This window comes from Podarcis raffonei, chromosome 8 (assembly GCF_027172205.1).
Source record: "Podarcis raffonei isolate rPodRaf1 chromosome 8, rPodRaf1.pri, whole genome shotgun sequence".
In the NCBI taxonomy this organism is placed as follows: domain Eukaryota; kingdom Metazoa; phylum Chordata; class Lepidosauria; order Squamata; family Lacertidae; genus Podarcis; species Podarcis raffonei.
In genome coordinates, this window is record NC_070609.1 from 73,431,477 (window position 1) to 73,452,543 (window position 21,067).

The following is a 21,067-nucleotide window of genomic DNA, read 5'->3' on the forward strand; positions in this document are numbered from 1 at the left end:
AGCTGTTTCTTCATCACAGAGCTACAATTCCCAACAACCTTAACAAGCTACAGATCCCAGGATTCTTTGTAGGGGACGTCATCAATGTCAAAGTAGAATTAAGAGCATTCTGGGGAAGATGTCAGAAGATGATTTTTTAAAACAAAACAAAAAAGTGGGGAAGAGATAGTTTGCACATATGGAAGACCACCTTCTTCCACACTGTCCTGCCCATACTTTAAAATCAGCAGGTGGGACCCTCTTGGGGGTCCCCACACAGGATGAAATACAGTAGCAGCTCCACACATTTGAAACTTCCTTCCTATTAAGGTACATCTGGGCCCATCTCTTTATAATGTTAGACTTCTAGTTAAGATGAACTTTTTTTTAGTGAATATTTGGAGGAGGAGAGACCCAATTTGATAAGCACCTTTTTATAGATTTTATTGCATTTATATCTGACCTTTCTCTCTCCAAGAAGCTCTTTCCCTCCTCATTTAACCCTCACCCCACAACAACCCTGTGAGGTACGTTAGGTTGAGAGGCAATGACTGGCCCATCGTCACCGAATGAGTTGTGTGTTTTTTCATTTAGGCAAGCCTACCCAGATATTTACAGTGGTACCTCGCGTTACAGACGCTTCAGGTTACAGACGCTTCAGGTTACAGACTCCGCTAACCCAGAAATAGTACCTCAGGTTAAGAACTTTGCTTCAGGATGAGAACAGAAATTGGGCGGCAGCACGGCGGCAGCAGGAGGCCCCGTTAGCTAAAGTGGTACCTCAGGTTAAGAACAGTTTCAGGTTAAAAACGGACCTCCAGAACGAATTAAGTTCTTAACCTGAGGTACCACTGTATTTACTTTTATTTTATTACGTATGTTTTTTAACTGCTGATTTTATTTCTAAAGTGTGTTTTTTAGAATTAACTTTTTTTTACCGCAGACTTTTATGGATAAGTTTAATGCATATTTTATCCCATGTAAATCGCTTAGAAGCATTTTTAATGATTAAGCAATATACAAATTCCATTAAGTAAATAAAACAATAAATAGCGTACACCCGCAGGAAGGAAAGCATCCGCCTGCAGGGCCCCTTAATTTGTAGTGGTGGTTTGAGCTTGGAAATAATAAGGTGTGGGTCTTCCAGCTTTTAGTCTTACAAAAGTGCTGGCTCTGCAGCTCAAGCTTTGATACTTTGACGACCACCTTCTCTGCAAATGCAGCGGGGCAGCAGGCAGGATTTGACACTGACCTCTCCCTGTTCCTGCCATGGTGAATTCCTAACAAGCCAAAACAGCCCAATCCTGTGCAAAGTTAAGCACATCTAAGTCCACTGAAATAAATGCACTTTCAGCCGGCCTAACTGTGCACAGGCCTGCCTCCTTAAGAAGCTGCAAATATTTCTTCAACGTTTCCTGCTTGAATTTCGCTAGGTCGTTCAACTCCTGTCAAACAAGATGAGCTATGACTTCCAGGGACATGCTGGCAGGGCCCTTTCCCATGGCAGAACAGGGAGAGGGGGAGCCCTCTTTCTTTTAACATCTGAAACAAAAGACTGTTTGTATCAAATTTCATCCTGGGATTTCCTTGTTTTAATCTGCCAGATCTTGAAACTGTTAAGCTCACTAACAGATACCCCTGGAGAATGGAGGTGGGGTGGGGGGTGGGGTAGAGTTGCTTTCAAAATGTAGAGCTTGGAAAGTATGAAAATTTAACCCGGAGGGTCAGAGATACAATTTGTGAAGAATTAAATTCTATAAATTAATTCAGCATCTTCTATTTGGGTGTGTTTTATGGCTTAGCTCCTGTGCCTTCAATGGTTGTGTGAGAGTTCAATAGATGCAGCCCTTTCAAGCAGGATGGTGTTAAGTGCTGAGGCTGCTTCACCTGTTGAACATCTGCCTGTCTCAAAGTTGTTTTCAGGCTCAAAGGCCCTGACAGAAGAAAAAGGCCTCAGAGAGCACAACTGGATGAATGGATATGTAACATGTATAGTGTTCCGAATGCTCAAATTATTATTGTTGATCATTCAAATAGTGTCATCCATTTTATTTTTTTACCTCATATTTGGCCTCAGCCTAGACAACCTCTCTCTGTAGTATTACTACTACTACTACTACTACTACTACTATTATTATTATTATTGTTGTACCGCCCTTCATCTGGGCAGTTCACAACATAAAAATACAAAATGAGAACACAAAATACCGGTACATAATAAAAACAAGAACAAAAACAGAAAGAAACCAATAACACCCCCATAACACAGAGCTACAATTCCCAGTACCATTAACAAGCAACAGTTCCCAGAATTATTTGGGGAAGGTGAAATGTGCTTTAAATGTATAGCATGCACCCAACCTATGTTACAGAATGTTTGGGGACTAATTACCACAACAACCCTGTAGGCCACATCACTGCTGTTACAGTACTATAATCAAGGCAGAGAGAGGTTGTCTAGGCTGAGGCCTAATCTGAGGTAAAATTTGTGACAGACGTAAAACTTGAACCAGGCAGAATTTCCAACCTGCCATTATGCTATACTATTCCTCAGAAAAGTATCGAAGCCTCTTCTTCCCAATTTTGCTGAGGGGAAGCGTGTGATTCAGAAATGTTCGGAACCTAGAGCGAGCAAATTGAGCATTTTCAAATGTACGCGCCCACAAATTACCTCAAGAACCCTTGTGAGGAGCCTGCAAATTAAGCCAGTGCTGTTAACTATAATCAAGGCACACAGAGAGAGAGACCACCTAGACTGGAAGTAAAATCTGAAGTAAAAAAATTGCGACCGAGGTAAAACTCGAACCAGGCATCATTCCTAACCTGCCATTATGCTATTCCGTTCCTTGGGGAAACAGAGGCGCCTCTTCTTTCCCATTCGTATAGCAAGATTCGGTGAGGGAAAGAGTGCAATTCGGCAGAGTTCAGAACCCAGAGCGAGCAAATTGCGCATTTTAAGATGCATGCACGCATACGCACACACCCCAGAAACCCAGCATGCATTTAAGCTGAGCTGAGCTGACGAGAGAGGTCGCCAAGAGACGAAACGCCATGTGTGGCAGCGAGGCTGTCATCTCTTTCCCAAAGTGACTTTCTCCTCTGGAAGGGGGAGCTTCTGCGTTGCCAGAACGGCTGTGGGCATGCCGTGGGGTTGTCTTGACGGTGCTGAGCGACTCTCCGGCAAATGAGCCCTGATACCTCAGCTGCGCACTCCTCCCCAGCACCATCCTTGTCAGAGCTTGTATTGTCCGGGCCTGGTCGAAAATGCCCTCTCTTGTCCTATGGTTGCGCTGACGATTTGTCCGCAGCGTTTGAACTCCTCTGACACGGCCGAAGCACGAAAGCCGCCGTGGAGCCGCTTGGTTAAATGGCTTTCAGAAAGGGTCGGTGACACGGTGTGGAAAGGGCAGCCGTTTAAGACCATCCATTTATTTAATCTGTGCGTGGAAAACAGCAGGGAAACAGACGCTGGTGTTTGAGGCCTGCGCAAGTTGGACAACCCTGAGGAGAAACGAGGAAACGGGTCAACGTGGGTCAAGAGGGATCACTGTGAAAAACATGTCTAGGCCAACAGCCTCTTCAGCTTTCACAGTGTCTACTCCGTGTCTACTCAGAAGTCAGCCCCGTTGAGCTCAGCAGGACTTGTTCCCAGGTAAATTGGTTATAGGGTTATTCTTTCTTTGTTACATTTGCATCCCGCCTTTCCTCCATGTAGCTCAAGGTGTCGTGTGTGGTTCTCTTATCCCCCATTTTATCCTCACAACAACCCTGTGAGGTAGGTTAGGCCAAGGGACTGTGACTGGCCCAAGGTCACCCAGTGAGATTCATGGCTGTGGGAGGATTTGAACCCTGGTCTCCCAAGCCCAACACTCTTGACTGTGCCACACTGGCTCTGCAGTTGCCACGCAGCCTTAGGGTAGTTGCGGAACCAATCCTGTAATTCACAGTACTATGGGCTGAATGTGAGTTCAGTCATACTCAGAATGGACCTACTGAAATAAGTAGGCTTAAACGTCAACCATGACTAACTTAAACCCATTGATCGCATTGGTTCTACTCTCAGTACGACTTAAGGTAAATTCCAGTTATCACTTACTCCACAACCAGTGTTCTCCCACTGCTAGTTTTTGAAGCTGTGTACACATGTTAGCTACAATCCATGTTGATCCTGTCATTTTGTGACAAATACCGCTATTTGATGCAGGGTTTTCCCCCTCAAACCAGCTTCAGTCCCACTAGAAAACTTAAGCTGCATTCACTTCATAGTTAAGAATGGTGTGTGCATTCGAGACCACTGACTTTATGAATACAAGCTCCAGGGGGTTGCAGGAGAGGGGAAACCGAAAAGGTCATGTGTATCAGGTAAAGACACCCCTACCGCCCTCTCTGATGTGAACAACACCAAGCAAATGCAGCTTGCAATGCAGCAGGGGGGAATGACCTTGCTGGGTTTTAAACCACTGATATAAACATACCCTTTGTCGGATTCAACCTTACATTTCTCACACAAAATCTGCCACAAAAAAAGGAAGGGAAATAGCTTGCTAGAACAAAAATGGTCAGATTGGGATAAACATATTAGCAGCCATTTTAAAACTCTCGCAAATGCCTCAATTCCACACAGGAGCACATGTTTGTTTATTCATGCTAACCCATAGTTTGCCTTGCTGTAATGTGTGAGCCGAGTCCAATTAAGGTCTATCCAGAATAGAATTGTTGAAATTAATGGACCTATGTTTAGTCCTGTCTCTTAACTTCAGTGGGTCTACTCTGAGTAGCTCTATCATTGGTTACAACCCCTTTGGCTGCATACAATTAAAGTAAATCCCCACCTCTGCACAAACAAAATAGAAACCTGGGAATTGTAGTTTGCCCCCTCACAGAGCTATAACTCCCAGCGTCTTTAACAACCTACAGTTCTCAAGTTTCTTTGAAGGCAGAGTATGTGCTTTAAATGTAAGGTGTGTATGGCGCCAAAGGTCATAAGGACAGAGTTGTGGTACTTGCCACAGATGATAGAAAAAATCAAAATAAGCACCCAGATCATTTTTGAAACCACTGTCTACACTGCATTCGTAGATATCAGGGAAGGTTCTAAGGGTAAGGAGAATAGCATTTCCTGAGGCTAAAAACATCACACAGTTTCTTTTGGAACTTTGGGAAATGGGCTAGATTTCCAAAAGGTGTGTAGCCTTGGAGTAAAGACATGAAGACTGAGCAGCAATGAGGAGCAAATGCACATTTGCAGTGTGCCATAAAACTGATTATGCAGGAAGACAGACCCTGTGTTGTGAGCCATCCTCAGATCCAGAAGGAAAGTCATTTCCCTTCCTAGTTTATAGACTGTGCTCGTTTGATTGCTTGGAAAGGATACCAGGGAAAACAGTCCTTGTAATTAGCTAATGAGGGAAAGACAGTGAGGAGCAGCTTTGAAGCGCCCGAGCATGATAAAGGTCAAGAAGTCTGACGAGTGTATTGACGTCACTTCCAGCATTTGCTTTTCTTCCTTGGCCTGCTGTCAATTCATTCTGTAGAGACATTGGGACGTGGTGCCTGCTCTAAAATAATAATCTGCCTGGCCTATGCAGAAAATATCACTGGCATTCGTTAAGTAGCAACAGCTCCAGGTGCCCTCCTATCTCCCCCCTCTTTGTTAAAAAAAAACTTGCTTTCCTTATCCAATCATCCCAACAGCAGCCCCCTCCTCAAACCTTCTCAGCAGTCAGATTACAGCAATTGCTTTCAGATGCAAGTAGCTGCAATAAAAGCTCTGGCAGGGGAAATTTGCCTCTGAGGCGCAGAAGGCAAAATCCAATCCCATGCAAATCTGATTATCTTTTACTGCCATAGACACCTACCTAGTCTACTCGTGGGAAAGTTAAAAAATAAAAAAGAGAAAGAAACCGAGCATGGGAACAGATTAACAAAGACCAGGCATGCAAATTTTGGAAATGGTATGTGGTGAATCTGAAATCTAAGAATGCATCTGCAGGTAGGCTTTCCCAGCTGTTGATTACGCTGATCTGAATTTAGCACTTACAAGTACGGAAGATAAAACTAATGATGACTACTAGCCATGATGGCTATCCTCTGCAGTGCCACAAATCCAACTTAACGGTGTACGTAACGCTGGAAAATGTCAATCACTTCTCCTACCTGGGCAGCTGTCTTTCCAGAAGGGCTGACTAATGCCGAAATTCAGCATCGCCTGAGCTCTACAAGTGCAACTTTCTCCTGATTGAAGGGCAGAGTGTTTGGAGACCTGGACATTCACAGGGAAACCAAAATGCTTGTTTACAAAGCTATTGTACTACCAACCTTACTGTACGCTTGTGAAACATGGACCAATTATAAACGCCATCTCTAACCCTTCAAAAGATTCCATCAACAGTGTCTCTGAAAAAAATTACACATCACTTGGGAAGACAGGCGAGCTAATGACAGTGTACTGGAAGAAGCAAAGATCACCATTGTCAAAGCAATGATTCTTCAACATCAACTTCGTTGAACTGGTCATGTTGTGGGGATGCCAGATTATCGTCTTCCAAAGCAACTACTCTATTCCAAACTTGAAAATGGAAAGTGTAATGCTGGTGGTCAAAATAAGAGGTTTAAAGACTCTCTCAAGGCAAATCTTTAAAAATGTAGTATAAACAAAGACAATTGGGAAACACTGGCCTGCAAGTGCTCCAATTGGAGAACAGCCTTTACCAAAGGTGTCATGGACTTTGAAGATGCTTGAACTCGGGACGAAAGGGAGAAACGTGCTGAGAGGAAGGCACACTTGGCAAACCTTCACCGTGATCAGCTCCCGTCTGGAAACCTATGTCCCTATTGTGGAAGGACGTATGGATCCAGAATTGGCCTCCACAGTTGCTTACAGACTCACTGTTAAGACTGTGTTCATGGAAGACAATCTTACTCTGCTATGAGTGATCGCCAAAGAAGAAGAAAATAAGAAGCTTTTTAGCCGCACACAGCCTCCTAAGGAGAAAACACTGTGGGCAGTGCCTGGCAGCAGGTTGGTAAATTATGTGTCAAGGGGTGTGAACCATGCAAGGTCATGTCATCATGGTTGCGGCAGTTGTCAATTGGTGCCTTCCCTGCCTGGCGAATGTGCCTCATCAATGTGCATCACTGTGGTTGGTAGGTAATGGCAGAATTTTGAAAGGTGCTATGGGAGTGGCTGTCGGTGCTGCTATGTCTCGACAGCTGTTGCTGTCTGCATTTGGATTACAACTCTATTACACTGGTGTAAACCCTGGTGCAGCAGAAGCCCAGAATAGCAGCAGTAATAGTTAACAGTAACCCTTCTAGTTGGTTAACTAAGGAGCAGGTTTGCTCAAGTATGTTGCAGGTAGAAATACTGTTTGTAATGAAGGGAGAGCAGTAGTTTGCTTGCTCGAATTAAGAAATAAGAAAGTTTTGAGAATTTACATGCTAGATTAAAATTGATTAATTCATTGAGAAGGGGATTGTAAGAAAAACACTGGGGCCTAATTTGAATAGTAGAGTGCCTGGTATCTGGTGGGCAATCTCACCCTTTATTTCCACACTGTGGCTGCAGACCAAATCACCAGTCAGGAGAGCTATGAGATTCAGGTGAGGGTCACATGCCTTGTCAATCCCAGCAGGTATATAACAGGAAGACCGTCCAGGCCAAGCCTGTGTCCGTACACTGAAAGTGACAAACTCAAACAAATTTTGATGAAGTTTTGGATTCTATGATTCTATGGCTGGCAATGGCTCTCCAGGATTTTCCAGAGAAGGAAATTCCCAGCAGTACCTGGGACCTCTGAGCTAAAACCTTTCCTCTGTGAAAGATACTATTCTAGATATGTGAATGTGTGGTACAACCATTTGCATTTACCAATAGGAATTGCACTGACGTACCCGCTAATCAGTCCCCAGCATCTCCAGGTAGGGCTAGGAAATACATCTATCTGAAACCCTAGAAAGCTACTACAAGTCTGTGTAGACAATACTGAGATAGTCATAGTTCTAGATCTCTGACTTAGGTTACCATACCTTTAAAGCACATGAATTCCTGCAAAGAACCAAAAGAATGGAAATTTGTGCAGGGTACTGGGAATCATATCTTTGTGAGAAGCAAACTACAGTTCCCAGGATTCTTTGGGAAAGAGACATGCTTTTTTGTATGTATGCAGCCCAATAGCACAGCTTTCTAGTTTCCTAACCACTGGAAGGCAATAGTTTGCAAGTTAAAGGATGCTGGCAGAAAGCACATTTAGAAACCCAACCTTAATATTTTCATTCGACTGGGCCAGAGTGGCAACTAGTTTGTCATTGCCCATAAGAACGCCACAGAACAGACCACTTGCTCTATCATTTTGTTTTTCAGAATACATCCATGCCATATATTTGAAGCACACAGATTCCCCTAAAGAATCTTGGGACTGCTAGTTAACCGAAGTCTCCGAACATGTTATTGGAACAGCTAGTTGGGACAGGAGCTATGGTCCAGCAAAGCGGTTTCCTTAACAAATGTCAGGAACTTTATTATAATTGACATGCAAAGAAGCTGATGTTCTCACAAGTGTTCTGCCCTCTTGACTAGTAAATACGGGTGTCACCAAGCTGATTGCATTTTTCTTGCAGAGAAAACTACATAACAAACTACAGTTCCCATGATGCTTCTAGGGGAAGCCATGTGCTTCAAATGTGTGGTTCAGAGGTGACCTTACCCCTTCTGTTAAGTCTCTTGAACCAAGTAGAAAGCAAACACAAAGAGCTGGTGGATTTTGTTATTTCTTTCTTTCTTTCAAACATCCCCACTCCACCATGCTCTTTCAGTGGTCAACATTTGATGCTTAGCCCCCGCCCCACCCGCTCTCTCTCTTTTTTTAAAAAAAGAAAGGAGGTATGGAAAAGTTTACTTGGCCATGGGATGAATAGATGGCAATTAAAAGAAAAGGACAATGCCTGGCCCTTGTGCAGAGGTACGAGTTTAGCTATTAAAGGCTACGGCTTAGGTCAGATTGGGACCATATGTCACCATTCCAAAGCATAGTGGTGCTTGGTATCCCTGGATCCCAAATCAGCTGGGCCCATTGTCTCTGTGCCTGGGTGAGCCCCCCTCCCCACCCCCCAACATATATTCATAGCCCACACGAAGGGCCGCCTAGAAGACAGAAACAAATTGATACATACAAGCGCCCACCACCATTGGGGCTCACATGACACATTTTAAGCAGACAATAAAAGCACATTTCAGACTGTTTAAAAAATCTTGAGAAAGGATCGGTTGCCACGGCGATCAGATGGTAGGCCCCTCCGATGCGGCCCATTAAACTCCAATTGCACCTTATTCATTAGGACTGACTCTCAGGCGGTAAAAGGAGGGGGAAAGCAGGAAGAAAAGGACTTTTTTAAACGGGGTGGGCCTAGGGAGAATGAATCTGTGCAATAACCAGTTTGTTCATCAATTCAGGTGTTGTTTAATTTGTCCTGTTCAGGGGCTCCCTTTGTTTAAGCCCATCGCCCCATTGACTTATAATTTCCAGCACTCTATTAAGATGGGTTTCTCCAAACCCACGGGCATCACTTCATCGCTTAAAGCGGAAGGAGGGGGAAAGAATGGAATAAATCAAAGATGGGGAGATTTTCACTTTAGGAGTTGATGATGGAAAGGCTTGTAATTTCGGAGACGCCTCTTGGCTGGATGTTTTGCAGCAACAAAAGAGAGAGGAGCATTTGCCTCTCCTTAGGCGTGTCAAGGGTGCAGCGCTCAGAGTGTGGGCCACGTTTCTCTCTCATATTAAACTTTGCTCTGTTTGGGGACGGTGTGCTGGTAATGTGCCCCGGAGCTTTTCAGGAGGCAGAGAGAACAGAAAAGACCTTTTGAACTTTAAAACACAAAAGGTGTTAAGTTGTTACCACCCGACCATATTTGGTGAAGTTAAAAAAAACAAAAACTTAATGCTGCCAAAGTAACGAAAATGTTCAGATCTACAAAGGCCTGTAACTTCATGTTGTTCAATGACCAAAGAAGGGAAGGCAAGGAAAATACCAGCCTGCATGTTTGAGGGTAGGACCAGCCCTAAACATTTTGGTGCCTGAGGTGAAAAGATCCAAAGTACACCCCATACCTAATAACCAGAAAATCCTTAGCCCTGAAGAACTTTGCTAGTTTCACTGAAACTCACTCAAAATTCCACAGCCCCCCCTTTTTTTTGCCTGAGGTGGCAGCCTTCCAAATAATCTTAATATTTCAAATTAGGCTATATCTAGCAAAAAAAACAACAACAAACCTATATAAGTGCAAAACTTGCTGGACCTTTTCTTCACTATTATGAAAAATAATAATAATTCCCCCCCCCCTTGCACTGATGATCCTCAGACTTTTCTGCCTATGGAGGAACCCTCAAAGAGGCATCAGATATGTGAGCTGTTAAAAGTGCTGCGCTTCTGTCAGGCAAAAAGGGAGCAATCGGAACCCAGCCTTCACCAATATGAATTCTGTTTTTAAGTGAGAAGGGAGCCATGTCACAAACTGCTATGTTTTGTAGTTCTCCCTCTTCCCGGGCAACTCTGGGAGCTGTAGTTCTGTGAGCGAAATAGGCGGTTGGCACCCTTTACAGTTCCCACAATCCTTTGGGGGAAGCAATGACTTTTTAATTGTTATAATGGTGCTTTAAATATATGGGCCCAAGCCTACATGCAGCCCTTCCCACACCTCCTTGAGCTATCGTAACTAGTTTCACAGCTCTCAATCCTGCCCTGTGACTGGCAAGTTTGCACTCAAAGCAGAATCACGGCCATCTTGGTTCAGTAAGCCCACCAAATTAGAACGGAATAAGATGTCCACCCGTGTGTGGTGAATGGCAGCACAGCAGAGAAAATCAAGATTCCCACCAGTTCCTTAAGTCCCAATTATTCCCAGATTATCTTTTGAAATCGGGAGATCTCAGCTGAATAAACCAGTTGCCTGAATTACTGACAGCCGGGTGAATCGCTAAGGAGAGCAAAGAGGGAGCTGAGCTCTGCGGGTTAAAGGTGCCAGTCCCCTCTGGTGACCTTTGGGGGCAAGGGATGCTGTGTTATTGACTGACGGGCAGATAAACAGCCGCACCGTTTGCTGTCTCCTTTGGCACGCCAGTCAGGCAAACAACAGAGGGCAAGGGCCTTCCCGAAGTTAAAGAATAACTGTTTGGAGGAGGACGGGAGACCCTGGCGGCTTCATCCTTGCTCTGGGGGCTTCAAATCAAGCGTGGGGTAAACAGCTTCAGAAAGGAATAGAGGCAAAAGTCACCTCCGTGGTTACCGAAATGGGTTTTGCTCTGTAGCAACGAAGGCTTCCCCCCTGCTTTTGCCCCAGACTCTATTAAACGGCTTTCCTTATCTATCTATCTATCTATCATCTATCTATCATCTATCCATCCATCCATCTATCTATCCCTCACTCCCACCCACCTACCCTCATTGTGCATGGCAGCAGTAAGCAAAGAAGAGATCTCTCCTTTGAGAGGCACAGACAGTTGCTAAGAGGAGAGATAAATGCCTTTCCTGCCAGGGGACGACTTGTATCTGACCTCACCTCACTCCTAGAGGCTCAATTTCTGTGCAAGGGTTTATGCTATTCACTATCTAGGCCTGCAGAAAATTGCTCTGCACACCTTACATGACTGGTAGGGCTAAATTTGGCTTGGGGAGAATGCTTGCCCCATATTAGTTGGGTGGCTTCTCCCCTGACCCTGCCCTTTGCCCCCTTGCACTTGAAAAAGAGACATGGAGAAGAAAGTCTCTGAGAATGCACAGTGTTTCTTTCACCCTTCTCCCTCAGCTTCCCATTGCGAATGAATAACCTGCGCCTCAAGACACATAACTAAAATCTGAAGACTGGGCCTCAGAGCTAAACAGCACTCAGCTCTGGAGCCTTCCATTTTACACACCAAGCTACACCTGTTTTTGGCTGTAGCATCCCAGGTAGTTGACTTTAAACTGACCCTTGCGGGCTCCCTTGAACTTGCAGACAGATCTGCCTTTTTCAGTCTGAGCCATTCAGTTAACAGTGGCTTCAGGTATCCCTGCTGCATATCCTTCACTCCCAGTGGATAGTAAAGACAGGTGTAACTATGCTATTTTGCTGAATGGTCACCACTGTTCCTGTTACCAACTGCATTCGACAGAGCTCAAGAGGACATCGTCGTCGTCATTATTTCATTGCTTTTTACACAAAAATGCTTTAAGGCAACTTACAGTGTAAGAACAAGAAACATTAAAACCAAATGTAAGGACCACAATAAAACAAAAACCTAAAATACCTATATATAATTTTATATAAAAAAGGACAGATTCAACCCACACCACTAAAAGAATGAACAATAAAAAGAGGCCATGGACACTATCCCCCAAATTAAAAGCCAAAGCCTGAGTAAATAAAACTGTTTTTGGCTGGTGCCTAAAAACAGACAATAATTGCTCCAGGCGTGACTTCCTAGGGAGAGCATTCCATAAGCACGACTGAAAAAGCCCTCAGAATAGGGGTGCATGTAGAAAAGGACCTCAGATGACAAACACAGGGTCTAGCTTGGCTCATGCCTAGATTTCTTCCCATGTTATCCTCACAGTCCTATAAGGTAGGTTTGGCTGATAGATAGCCTGGCCCAAGTTATCCTAGTCAGCTCTAGGGTGAGTAGGGATTTCAGCCAATGTCTCCCCAGTACAAGGCTACTCTATCTGCTATACCACACTGTCCAATGGCCATTTAACCTCAAAGTCCCACTAATCAAGTGTGATGTCTATGGTATGCATCCAATGTACATTATTTTAGTTACTTCACTTTTTGAAAAGAAATAGCAGTTTATCAGAAAGTTTGTGTCTGAAAATGCAATGGTGTTGTTAAGGAGTGGAGATGGGGAGAAAAGAGGAGAGTTAAATTATAAACAAAGCTGGGGGGAGTTTTTGCACTGCAATGAGACTATTGATTTCATTGTGAGCATAGGAACAAGAGAAGGTCCAAAATCAAAGCATTCCATGGTCATTTTTCTATCAAAAAGTAATATTGGGTGAACAACCTATTTACATGCCAATGTGCATTGCTGAACTGACCCAGGATGGGGGTGGGGGTGGGGACATACAAGCCTTCTATTATCCGCAATCAATAATTGCTAGAGTTCCTGGGAGTCACCCTACTAAGAAGACGTTAACGAGGTGCTCCCTTGCGCGAGGAGAGACAGCGAACGAGGTTTTAATTGGCAATAGATTATATTTATCAAACTGACAGCAAAGAGGGGTCGAGGGGCAGTCCTCTTGGTCGCTGTGTGGGTGGGGTGGGGGGGGGAGTAAGGGCTTAAAGGTTGGAGAGGAGGAGGGTGATGGAGGGGAGCAAGACCCTTCCCATAATCTCACATCATTCTGAATTATTCATTAGAGTCCTTCAAGAGGGTGGATAAATCAAGGGTGAAACAAAGAATGCAAGATGCTATTGTGCTATCACTTGAAGCCAACTTAAACCCAAGCCAAGTGATGATGAAGGGGGACAGCTAAGGGGAAGACGAGGAGGAGAGAGAAGAAGAGAGCGCCATTTGAGGTCATTTAGCAATATGGAGTGGCAAAGTTATTAAGAAGTGTTTAAGAGATGAAACTGGATATTTTGGTTAACCTTAGCTCATTTGAAAGGTTACCTACTGGGTAAAGTTAAACCATATAATCTTGGGGGGGGGAACCAGAATAATAATAATAAATTATTAATTATTATTATTAAAATTTATATACCGCCCTACACTCACAGGTCTCTGGGTGGTTCACAAGATAAAATCACAATATAAAAACCACAGAATACATAATCAAAATAAAAACAAAAACAACCGAATTAACCACCACACCAAAAATAAAAAACAACCCACATTTTAAAAGGGCATTGGATGACAATCAACCAAAGGCTTCGTTAAAGAGGAATGTTTTTGCCTGGCACCTAAAGGTGTATATTGAAGGAGCCAGGCAAGCCTGCCAGGGGAGAGCATTCCAGAAGTGCGGAGCCACTGGAAAAAAGGCCCGATTCTCGTGTTGCCCTCCTCCGGACCTCTTGTGGAGGACGCACATGAAGATGGGTCTCAGAAGCTGATCTTAGGATCTGGGTAGGTTCAAATGGAATGAGGTGCTGCTTGCAGTATTGCGGTCTGGAGCCATTTATTATTTGCTACATGTACACCACGCCACATGGATCTCCTCTTTGGGCTTGGGAGACCTGAATTCAAATCCTCGCTGAGCTCAGCCAGTCACAAATCTCACTGGCGAGGCCCTGGGCGATTTACTATTTCTCAGTCTAGCCTGCTTCACAGGGCTAGAGCAAGGGCAGAATGAGACAACCATCTGCATTTCTTCCTGATGCTAAAGAAAATAGAATGCTTATTTGGCAGACAGAATGCCACATCTCCATCTATTCACAAAGCGGAATAAGGACACTTGTGTATTTGTAATACCTTTTATCATTCCAGTCGTCATTGCTAGAGCCTCTCTGCCCTTCTTTGAACGCTGACCTGTTAAGACATCCTCCCCCGCCCCATTTTCAAAAGTGTATTCATCACAGCACTAAATTACTTAAATCAAACAAAATGCATGAACTTGGGTCAAACCATTCCAAAGAACAATACAGTCTTAATGTAAATAAAAGAGGGAAATTAATAACATTGTGTTTAAAAATTCAACAAAAAAACTCACCAATATACACATTTTGCTGCAGACTTCTTCTTTGGCAATCACTTGTAGTCAAGTAAGATTGTCTTCCATGAACATGGTCTAAGAGTGAGTCAGTAGGTGACTGTGGAAGCCAGTTCTGGATCCACACGTCCTTCCACAATAGGGACATAGGTTTCCAGACGGGAGTTAATCAAGGTGAGGATTTGCCAAACATGCCTTTCTCTTAGAACATTTCTCCCTGTCGTCCTGAGTTCAAGCGTCTTCAAAGTCCATGACACCTTTGGTAAAGGTTGTTCTCCAATTGGAGTGCTTGCAGGCCAGTGTTTCCCAATTGTCGATGTTGACACGACAATTTTTAAGATTTGCCTTGAGAGAGTCTTTAAACATATTTTGCTGCCCACCAGCATTACGCAGAATCACAGTACTGAGTACAAGAAAAAGCCTATAAAACAATACAAAGTCAAGTTCAGCAGTAACCAATGCTGATTCAATTACTGAAAAAGTCTTTCATCTCTGTTAAATGCCTACTGGATACCAAAGGATGCATTCTTAAGGTTACTAAATGGAGCTTCTTACAAAGCACCTTTCATGCTTATTCCTAGACATTACTTTTATTGTGAATTCATAATTATTTGTGCTGGTGATGGTATTTGGGGTGGTTATACATCATCCCTCTTTCAACACTGTTTGTCCTTGCAAAGGTTTGGGGGCAAACATACTGCTTCGTTTGCAACCAGCAGTGCATGTCCCTCATAATTTATGCCTGAAACTTTCCATACCACAGATGATCCAGGGTGGTTGTTCTTTGTCCCAACTTTTGTTGCATTCTAGTGCAAGAGTGCCCCTCCAACTGGTAATAATGTGCTAACACTGGGGAAGCATCGCAGAACTAATAAGCAGAATGAGGTTAGGATGTTTATAGATATCCATCACTAATGCACAATGAGTGCATCAATGCCATGCCTTCTGAAGTGTTAGTAATCTGACTATCACAATTTGCTTCTTATAAAACAAAAAACTTGAGAATGTTTAATATAACATATAAGCTTACAATGTATCTAATGCCTATGCCTATGTGCGCTCCCGTTGTTCGGTCCCAGCGCCTGCCAACCTAGCAGTTCGAAAGCACTCCCGGGTGCAAGCAGATAAATAGGGACCGCTTACTAGCGGGAAGGTAAACGGCGTTTCCGTGTGCGGCTCTGGCTCGCCAGAGCAGCGATGTCACGCTGGCCACGTGACCCGGAAGTGTCTTCGGACAGCGCTGGCCCCCGGCCTCTTGAGTGAGATGGGCGCACAACCCTAGAGTCTGTCAAGACTGGCCCGTACGGGCAGGGGTACCTTTATATAATTATACTGTCCTTATTTCAAAGATTTGCAAACCATCTTTGGATAACTGAAAGGTTTATAAGACACCTTTTGGAGTTATAAGACACCTTTTGGAGTAACCTCACAAGACAGCTTCTATACAGTATTTAAATGCAAAAATAAAATAAAAATGCAACCAAAGTTTTTATATATAAAAAACCATCATACAATAAAATATAAAAATAAAAATAAAAACCACTGGTTGTATCAAATGTTACTCCTACTCAGATCAGACCCATTGAAATTAATAGACATGACTATGAGCCAGTGTGATGCAGTGGTTAGAGTGTTTAACTAGGACATGAGAGACCAGGGTTCAAATCCCCACTCAGCGATGAAGCTCCCAGAGTGACCTTGGGCCAGTCATGGCCTCTTAGTCTAACCTTCCTAATAGTTTCTCCACCCCCTTGATTAAATGTGGATGCGTTTCTCAGAACTGGGGGCATCACCCTGTTCCATGCACTGTTTTTTAGCAAGATGTCTTCCACCAGTGAGCAGAGTAAAACCTCCTCTGTGGCATCCTTGCTATGGAACCACCTTCCCAGAAAAACTTGCCAACCACCTTTCTCCAGAGTGCCTCCTTCTGTGTGCACATTCTACTTCTGCTTCCATTAAGCAGGTTGCACAGGGTTTGATCTCATTTCCAAAAAGCCAAATGAATAAACCTGTTTGACCAACTATAGGGATGGAAATTAATGTGTCACATACCTCCTGGGAAGTAGAAGCTTTTTCCAACCGCTTTCCACTTGCTTTAAAAAAAGCAAAAACAAAACTATTGTCTGTCTCCAGCTTTGAGATTTGGCTTCTTTTATTCTTCTTCCTTTCCCTGCCTGAGCTGAGAAAAGAAAAGGGCGGGGGGGAATAATCTAATGAAATATTTAAGATTTTGGTGGGCAAGAGAGTCTCGAGAAGGTATTGTTTGCTCCCGTCTTTTGTGAGGAAGATGGGAGATGGCTGTAAGCAGGTTGCCAGGGGCCGCACCATATTGATGGGAACGGAGTTGGCATTGGCTACAGCTGTGGTATCTTGATTCCCAGCTGAGACACCAGCCTGGAAGCCTTTGTCCAGCTTTGTGAAGAGGACACGGAGGGGCCAAATTTACACAGACTTGATTGCAATTGCTACTAGGCTTTCTTTCTCCCCCTTGCTTTGTCTCCTGTTAGAAAATGGGAGAAGAGAGAGGGCACACGGGGGAGGGGGGGTTGACAATAAATGATGAATTTCATCACTGCTGGGCCACATAATAAACTCAAACACAGGAGAAACCCCCAGCTTTTCCCCTTCCCTCTCTTAAAGACATCTCCCACTGCTTTGCCTTCTTGGAACCTGATTTTTTCCCACTAACTGCTGCCTGATTTATAGCCGCTCCCTTAGAGGGAGCATATGTGGCAGAGGCCGTTTAGCAAGGGGTTGACATTTCGCTTAAGCAACTGTGAAAGGGCAAATTTTCCCTGAAACAGAGCTGCAGAAGAATTATGCTCAGTGGCTTCGTTTTGCCCCTCCAGTTCTTCTTGTGGCCACCAGCAGTCCTCATTGCACACACACACTACATAACATTGAATCGCATACTTGGACTCTCTCCATTACTGAATCCACAGTACCATTCCTCGGTTCCGTTCTCATCAGATCACAGCATACATTTAAAGCACCTTTATGCCACTTTAACAGTCATGGCTCATCCCCTCCACAGCCAAGATTTATGGGAGTCGCAGTTTAGCCCTCACAGAGCTACAACTCTCAGCACCCTTAACAAACTACAGTTCCCAGGATTCTTTGGGCGAAACTATGCACTTTAAATATGTGTTAAATGTGCTTTAGATGTATGGTGCAGAAGTGGTCAAAGCACCAATGAATTTAACAGTCTGGGGTTCAGACTTGGGATATGTGCACAATGCCATCTGTGGATCCAATTCCATGCCACTTATCAACACTGTCCATGAATTTGCCATCTCACTCTAGGCGGGGGGGGGAGGATGGGGATAGGGGATCTTCCCACTCCAATCAGCGCCAGATTTAGGGTGGTGCGGGCAGTTTCCGTACACGGGGCACCAAGGGAGCACACAACAACAACAACAACAACAACAACAACAACAACAACAACAACAACAACAACAATCTACTCAATACTTGACGGGGCGAAAATTTTGTTCTCACTCAGGGTGCAATGTTACTAAGTCCGCCCCTGCTCCCACCTGAACACCAAATTTATTTGGGAAGAAACTGGTTGCGTGATGCTAAAATGCACATAAAAATCAGTGTGGTTAGAAGGTTGGACACCTGTGTACCCTCTCACCCTCCTCACCCCCCCCACCACCTAGCAGTCCCCTTGATCCACAGCTTGTTGTGGGGATTAAATCAGGGTGAGAACCATTTGAGCTCCTTGGAGAAAAAGGATGGGATATAAATGCAATAAATAAATCTCTCACAGACACCCACACCACATTCACAAACTCCTAGATGAAGGACTAGCCTCATGCGCAGGCCAGAGCTTCTCCTCCAGCCCAATCTGCACCACAACCCAGTAAAAATATGACATGGCGCATGGAGACTGCAGTTGCTGCTGCTCCTTGCTTTTGTCGCTGCCCCACGGTGGAGGCGGTTCCATTAGGGAGAATAGGGCACTGCCCCACCAACTTCACTCTGCCCTTCTTACAACCAGTCCACGGGATGGCAGCTTCTTCCATTTCAGTGTTGTCCTTGTATAATTGTGCAGCAAAGAAGAGGAGGGTGGGGACAAAAGTACAATGGGTTGGATCTGCCTCTCATTGGCTCTGGCTGTGCCTGTCATTGTCTCTGGCTCCACCTTCCGTTTGGCCTCCCTGCCTTCCGTTCTGCCAGTCCCAGTGGGCAGCAGCCATCAGTGCTGCCCTCCTGTGTAGATTTTGCCAGTGAACAGGCAAGAAGTTATAACTGTGGAATTCACTGCCAAAAGATGTGATGACGGCCACCAACGTGGATGGCTTTTAAAGGGGTTTTGGCTTGGACATACCAAGGGGCAGGGGTCCTGTGCTGATAACACCCAAGAGTCTGCAGGGAAGGAGGCATTCTTTGAGATATGGGGGGGGGGCTTATGTTAATTAGCACTTTAAACACAAATGCAGGACTTCTCAAACTGGTGCATGGACTACCAGTGGCCTGCAAGTTTCGTTCAGGTGGCCCTTGGCCCATCTGCAGCAAACCTGTTTATTTTCCATTGCGTTTTTATTGCTGGTTTTATCTCTTCTATTGTACTTTATTCCACTGCAATTTGAATGCTATGAAATGGCAAATTGCATTTCAAATAAAACACAACATATTAAGAAACAAAAGAAGCAATAGCAATTCAGTTAAAAGCCAATGCAGCACCTAAGAGCACAGAAGATTATAGTTGCTGCAAAACCAGTATATGGGCCACCAAGACCATTAGCAATTTTCAAGTGGTCCACAGGGGGTGGACGAGTTTCGGAACCACAGAAAAAGTGAATTGTGCCCCAGAAATGAACTGGCAAGCCAGTCTTTCAAAAGATGCACGCAAGGGAGTTACTGCTTCAGTACATCCTCCTATGTCTTCCTCTCTGCCACACACTCCCAAGCAGTGAATTCCACTCTTTTAACAGGCTTTCTCAGGTCCCTTAACAGGGAGCTGGAGCAACTTATGAAGATTACATCCTTCTCAAGAGGCCTGTTATTTCTTCATTTAAGTGAGTGGGCATGACGGTAGTTTTTCGGTTTTTGTTTTGTTTGGAGAAGGGCAGGAGGGAGGGAGGAGAAGAAACGAGTAATGTGATTGAATGTGCGTGTGTTGCTTCATTAGAAGGCTGGTGGGGTCCCCCATCCCCACCCCCTTCCCCTGCCTCGTGACATGGAAGGCTGGCACGCAAAGCTGCGTAGTTAGTTGTTATTAATGACCCTGGCTCTGGTTTGGTCCTCAAGGGACAATCTGACTTTAATAAGCCACAGCTGGAGGGTGGTTTCCGGGCCTGCCGCTGAGGAGGGAGAGAAAACATTTCAGGCACAGGGGAGACTCAGGCAGAGCAGGGCTGTAGGAAGAAGCTGTGTGGATGGGGACCACACTGCTGTGTTGACAAGCTTGTGTGTCAAGGTGTGTGTTTTTATTGTACAATTGGACAAAAAAGGGTGAGAATTGGGGGGGGGGGACCAAGTGTCCTGTTGGAAAGCTGATAATGTGCAGTTCAAAAGTGTGTGGCAAAGGGAGGGAAGATTAGCGTGGTATCCAACTTAGTTTTACATAGCATAGACCCATTGACATTAATAGACCTAGGTTAGGCCATATTTGCACTATGTATTTACAGGCAGGATCATATCACATTAAACAGTCATGACTCCCCCCCCCCCCCCGCCATGAAGCATGGTTTGTTAAGTGTGTTGAGGGTTGTTAGGAGACCCACCTTTCCCCCTCACAGAGATATAATTCTCAGAGTGGTTTAGCAGCCATCCCCTCTTCCCAGGAAACTCTGGGAATTACAGTTCTGTGAGAGGAACAGGGTTTTCCTAGCAGCTCTCAGGACTCTCAGCATCCCATGGTGAAAAGTCCAGCATCCTGTTCTCACAGTAGCCAACCAGATACCGCAAAGGGAAGTCCACAAGCACAACAGCGCTCTTCTCTCCTGTAGCTTCCAGAAATTGGTATTCAGAGCCATACATTTTAAACACATTTAAATCACACCCACCCTCAAAAGCATAATGGGAACTATAGTTTGTTAAGGGTGCTGAGAACTGTCGCCCTGTGAGGGGTAAACTATGGTTCCCATAATTCTTTAAGGGGCAGGTGTGCTTTAAATGTATGGTGTTTAGATAGTTGTAGCAGCAGCAGCAGCAAGGAGGAAGAGTGGCACCCAACCCAGGGACTGATAAAAGACTGGTTGAAATCACAGAGGGATGGGTGGTTTTAGGAAGGAGAGGGACAGGAAGCCTTCTTCCTAAGGAGGGAGGGAAAGAAAAGGGAGAAATCATTGCAAAACATTGGAGAGAAAAGAATTGGCGTCGCCCCCTCTAAATTTGGGCTCCCTAATGCATTTTTCTGCTGTCAGGTTGGGTCACCCAAACTAAGCTGTGAGCGGTG

General features: G+C 44.5%; 1 protein-coding gene and 1 long non-coding RNA gene across 2 annotated transcripts in view; one reads left to right on the forward strand and one right to left on the reverse strand.

Annotated features, from left to right (window-relative positions):
• The first annotated feature begins 2,475 nt into the window (after positions 1–2,475).
• PERM1 (PPARGC1 and ESRR induced regulator, muscle 1) overlaps positions 2,476–21,067 on the forward strand; it is a 126,944-nt gene continuing 108,352 nt past the window's right edge. Inside the window, exon 1 of the mRNA XM_053400817.1 lies at positions 2,476–3,631. The gene's annotated coding sequence lies outside the window, so the exon portion shown is untranslated. The remainder of the gene's footprint in view (positions 3,632–21,067) is intronic.
• LOC128419752 (uncharacterized) lies at positions 14,893–18,724 on the reverse strand. Its single transcript, XR_008331907.1, has 3 exons — positions 18,659–18,724; positions 16,714–16,840; positions 14,893–15,082 (listed from the first exon to the last, which is right to left on the reverse strand). It is a non-coding gene; the product is annotated as an uncharacterized LOC128419752 (long non-coding RNA).